Source organism: Nannospalax galili, unplaced genomic scaffold (genome assembly GCF_000622305.1).
Source record: "Nannospalax galili isolate Female #2095 unplaced genomic scaffold, S.galili_v1.0 scaffold307, whole genome shotgun sequence".
Classification (NCBI taxonomy): domain Eukaryota; kingdom Metazoa; phylum Chordata; class Mammalia; order Rodentia; family Spalacidae; genus Nannospalax; species Nannospalax galili.
In genome coordinates this window covers 2764901-2770428 of record NW_008359625.1, presented here as the reverse complement: position 1 = coordinate 2770428, position 5528 = coordinate 2764901, and the positions used below count along the sequence as shown (strand labels likewise).

Genomic DNA, 5528 nt, shown 5'->3' with positions numbered 1-5528 from the left:
CCTCAGCATTGCAGATCTTTACTCAGATTTCATCTCTGGATTTTTCTCCCTCAGACCAGCATATTATCTCCTTTCGTTATCTTTTTTCTGCATGTCATTTATCACATCTTTTCTACTTCCTAAATTTAATTCATTAATTAGGAACAAATATATAACCTCTCTGGATATCAAGATTTTTAGCATTTCAAATCAATAGTCCATGGTATGTGGATGAGAGACTGGGCATTTCAGGATGTTTCAAGTATATTTTACTTAAGCTTTAGTGAAATATTAGTTGCAATAAACTCTAACTTACTGCATTCTTGTGCATTTTCTGTTTATGGAAAAAACAAACTCTTTCATCTTCTTTTGTATATTTAAAATACCATGGCAAAATAATGTAATGAGGGCTTCTCAGTCTTGACCCTCTTCAAATTTGGGCTAATTCTTGTGCGTACTTGCGTGCGTGTGTGTGTGTGTGTGTGTGTGTGTGTGTGTGTGTGTGTGTGTGTGTGTGTGTGTGTGTGTAAATGCATGCTCACAAGCGTGTGGGTGCACATGCATGCAGGTGTGTATGTGGAGGCCAGGGGTCTCAGTCAGCTCTCCATTTTATTTACTGAAGCAGAGTCTCTCGCCAAACGTAAGCTTGCTGATTCAGCTAATCTAGGTAGCCATTTGCCCAAGGGATCTGTCTCTGCTTCTCAAGTGGGAATTGTGGGTTACAGGTAGACTACCATGCGTGCCTGGCCTTTCTGTGCATGCTGGGGAGTCAAACTCTAGCCCCCAAACTTGCACAGCAAGTACTTTATTCACTGAGTCATCTCCCCAGTCTGTCGCCACTGTTTGTGGTTATGGCTGTAGGTTGTTTAAGCAGCATTTTTGGCTTCTACTCACTAGAGGCCAGATGGAAGATGTCACCTTTTCCCCATGATGTGACAACCCAAAACTGCTCCAGACATTACCAAGTGTCTTCAAGAGGGCAAAATTGCCCCCAAGTGGGAACTACTGCTTTAATTAGTTTTCGCATAAATCTACCTGAACAAAGTGTTATATTTGATGAGATACATGTAACAAAGTGGACATCATGAGACTTTCATGCTTACTTTATGAATTCCATCAATAGGCATTATTATTAAGCCAGCATGGTTGCATGGCTCATTTAACTGACAGAAACATGCACTAGATAAGAAAATAGAGTTAAGGAAGAGAAAGAAAAGGGATAATGTTCATGTAATACCCTCGGAAATGCAGCCCCATGGAATGGTAGGAAATGTTGACACATTTCCTACAGCAAAGGGGTTGGAAACAAAACAAACCAAACCAAAAACCAAAAACCACAACAAAACAAAACAAAGACCCTCGTGCAATGTTCCATAATTTATACAGGTGAAACCAGATTAAAGCAGATTTTCATGCTTCACAGGGAAAATGAAGTTTAAAAAGGAATACATGTAACCTGGAGTCTAAACGTAACCTGGGGTCTATCTGGAAGGAAGATAGGGGGTGGTTTGTGTATTGCAAAGTTGGTTGGGAGCATAGACTGTTAGGAAGCTAGACAGGAGGTTTGCAAATGAATTTCTGATTCTTCCTCTTTTGAGAAACAAGATTAGCTAATTAAAAGCTCTACTCTTGGGGCTGGAGAGATGGCTCAGTAGTTAAGGGCAATTGGCTGCTCTTACAAAAGACCCAGATTTGAATGCCAGCACCCATATGGCAGCTAACAACCATCAGTAACTCCAGTTCCAGGGGATCCAACATCCTCTTCTGACCTCCGTGGGCACTGCATGACCCCAGTACACTCACATACATGTAGGCAACACACACACATACACACACACACACACACACACACACACACAAATAAAAATAATAAAGAAAATGTTTAAAAGCTCTGCTCTTGTAATAACACTTCTTGTCCCAGCTGAGTCGTCTATAGACACTGGTTTAGGTAGCCGTCAGTATTAGAATCCTAGTCCCTAAAGCTGCTTGTCATAACCCATGCCTTTAATTTTAGGATAGGACTGCTCCTAAACTATGTAAGTCTTAAAAGTCATTTAGGGAACTGGAGAGATGGCTCAGTGGTTAAAAGCACTGAGTGCTCTTCCAAAGGGCCCAGGTTCAGTTCCTAGCACCCACATGGCAGCTAGCAACCATCCATAATTCCAGTTCCAGGGGTTCAATGCTTTCTTCTGACCTCCATAGGCATTGCAGACATGGTGTACTTACATACATGTAGGCCAAACTCTTGTACACAGAAAATAAAAATATTTCAAAAACTCATATGGCCTTTGTAATAAGTAATTAGGTGAAGTTGGAGAGATGTAATTTCAGAACTACGGGAAAGTGAAACACATTTTGCAATTTGAGGTGGATGTTCTCAAAAAATGAGTTGAAAGGAAAGAAGTGTGTGTGTGTGTGGAGCCCACGGATGCCAGAGAAAAACATCTCAAAATACATGGTTTGAAGATGCTTGAGTACGTTTGATTTTGACCTCTTGGTCATTTTACATAACAAATTTTATCCCATTCGTGGCATCTTCATCTACGTGAGACTCAGCCCTGGATCTGTCACCTTGACCCTTCCTCATTAAATGAGATGCAAGTTTCAGAAAACTAGAAGCCCAGTCTTCTAGAACCACTACCAGAGTGTGAGCTACATTGATTATCTGCTATGTTTTTTTTTTTTTTTTTTTTTGTCAAAACCGTGTCACGAAACAGGTCTCTAGAGGCACCAAAGAAGCTAAATTAATAATAATAATAATAACAACAATAATAACAATAATAGTAAAATAAAAAAGAAAAAGAAAAAAGGCCCCTAAAGGATAGTGGCACTTAACTGGAACTTTTAGACACCTTTGGGGGTGGAAAGAAAAGAATAGCAGCTTTTGCTTTTTAATCCTGAATATCATGTTTAAAAAAAGCATGAGGCCTAAACTGTAGCTGAAAGTGCCATCAGTTTTCCAATTATGATATCGGACTTGCTAAACAGGAGTATGCACTCATGGGAGAAAAAAACAACAAAAAAAGATTATGTATGGGAGTTTGAAAAAGAAATCCGGTTGGATCTGTGCTAAGAACAAAACAGTCTCACACCCCCAGGTCTTTCGGTGCAAATCCCTCTGCTTGCTCTGTGGGGAGAGACTGCCCCCGAGTATCCTGCTTTTCACAAGCTTCCCAATCAGCTCTCGGGGGCCAGGCGCTCTCCCTCCCTCGCCCAGCCTGCGTCCTCTCTTTGCCGGCTCTTCTCATCCCTCCTCTTCATTTCCCTCCCTGGCAGGGTGTAATTGAGTCAAAGGCAGGATCAGGTTCCCCGCCTTTCGGTCCAAAAATCCCGCCAAGGGAGCCCCAGAGCACAGGATAATCCAAAGTGGAGAGAGGGGAAGAAAGAAAGCGGTGAGTCATCGGTCCAGGAGGGGGGAGAGAGCAGCCTTGCAGGCGGGAGCTGCAGTCACCAGTACCTGGAGTCGGTGGAAACCTCGCCCGGTGCAACAAAGGCAGCCTGCTCGCCGGCTAGGACCCTGCAACCCAAAGTAAGTGCCAGGCACCGGGTGGGTACCCTAAGGGGCTCCGTGTGCCTCCGCCTGGGCCGCTTTCCCGGCAGCCAGCAGACCATGGTGGTGGGAGCGGGAGAGCGGGTGCCTGGTGTCTTTGCTAATAGGACTGCTTTTCAAAACGAACTTGCTCCAGAAGCAAACGGAGGCATATTTGGGGGGCGAGTCTGGACAGGGTAGCTAGGGTGTGCTTGGCTGAGAAAATAAAGGAAAGAAGCTTTTGTGCTGGGAAGAGTGCGTGGGGACCGCGTTCTGACTACCTGCTGCAGCACGCGCGGGGAAAGGGCTAGAGAGAGCATGTTTGTGCTCTTTGTAAAACCTGCAGCTTTGGTGGGTGTGTCTGGCCCGGTAGGGAAAAGAAAAATAAGACAGCCTCAACAGGCAGGTCTCATTTTCCTGCCCTAGCTCTGCTTCTCTGATTGCCCCAGGGCTTGCCAACTGGTAACTCAGCTGGTTGCTCTAGGTGTGGCACATGCGTTGCCTGTCCCTCCCTGCTGATGGGGAGCATCTCACCAGGGCAGCGCGCACTCCCTGACCTGGAGTGGTTCATTCCCAAGTTTCAAACGCACACTTTGAATTCTGTCTCCTGCTGGGGTGTTAATTCTAATAGCTGCCTTGCATTCAGGCACTTGAGTTTCCAATTTCACCCACACAAATCAAGGATATAGCTATTATTAATTTGCCGGTTACCCAGGATATCTGAATTGATGTTTCAAGTAAGTTTACCGTAATATATTTTGAAAAAAATGTATTCAACTTCTCAGTTCAAAAGCACAAAATTTCTTCTCTCTCTCTCTCTCTCTCTCTCTCTCTCTCTCTCTCTTCTCTTTCTTCCTCTCTCCACACACACACACACACACACACACACACACATTTATATGTACCATGATGCAGCACATATACATACAAGAGCACAGTAAAGTTTACTGCTTTGTAGGTGTAGGGGCAGAGTGGGTGGCCTGAGAAGGCACACTGTGGGGGAAGAAAAAAGTTCTTAGCATCTCTCCTTTTGCAGAGCTCTGAGGCATTTGTCTTGAGCAGTTTGAGAAAGTGTGTGTGTGTGTGTGTGTGTGTGTGTGTGTGTGTGTGTGTGTGTGTGTGTTGGAGGGGAGAGCAGAGCCTGGGAGGAGGTTCAGGAACTACCAAAAAAAGCTTTTGAACTAACAGTATAATGGAGCAATTTCATGATCCAGGAAACGTGGGCTTGATGAAACAGCAGAGCCCATTTCAGCCCTTTGATCATCTGGGGATGAATTGTTTTTGGGGAAATATTAAGAGGTAATGAGAGTAAAACAGAAGAGAAGTCGGCCAACACAGAAAAGAAAGCCGGTATTTTCCAGCTTCATTATGATCCTGTTAAAGTAAATTATGTGCCTTAAAGGCCAAGTCATTAGAAACACTTATAGTCCAGTTAAATTCAAAGGGAATTAGGGTGAATATTATTCCCTCCTCCTCTTTGGGACCTGAGTTATTTCAGACTGGCAATAGTGGTTCTTTCTCATCAAAATTAGAGGATGGGATTTTCAAATTATTTTAAAAGCCCCAGTGCCATCCTTTCATGCAATAAGAAACCGTTTTTAAGTTTTCCAATTAGAATTTAAATCTTTCGAAGGTGATGTTTCTTCTGCCGGTCACAGACTCACTTGAAATCAACTTTCTCATTTAGTGAACTGCCTGTGCATGGAACACCCTGCCCAGTTGCCACCCTAGCTATGTGTCACCCATAGCCCCTTTGGGTGCTGGATCCCATCTCTTTGTGAGTGAAAATACATTATGGCCTCAAAGGTAGAGCTAGAGAGAGAAAAAACTACTGTTAACATGACTCTTTAACCAACTCCCAAATGAGGCGTCACAGAGGGTAAAAACAATATAGTATATTTTACTATATACTATAATATGCAATTTTTTGTTTTCCTGGACCTCTTTCTACAGCATTGGAAGCAAAATACAAACTTCCTTATTTAGTGAAAAATTCCATATTTCTTATTTGGTCTTTACA

At 43.2% G+C, this 5528-nt stretch overlaps 1 protein-coding gene across 2 annotated transcripts in view; it reads left to right on the top strand.

Annotated features, from left to right (window-relative positions):
* Positions 1–3139: 3139 nt before the first annotated feature.
* Positions 3140–5528, top strand: part of Ptn (pleiotrophin) — a 96996-nt gene continuing 94607 nt past the window's right edge. Inside the window, exon 1 of one of the 2 annotated variants that reach the window (XM_008823473.3) lies at positions 3140–3508. The gene's annotated coding sequence lies outside the window, so the exon portion shown is untranslated. The remainder of the gene's footprint in view (positions 3509–5528) is intronic. The other variant, XM_008823474.3, reaches the window with a different exon arrangement.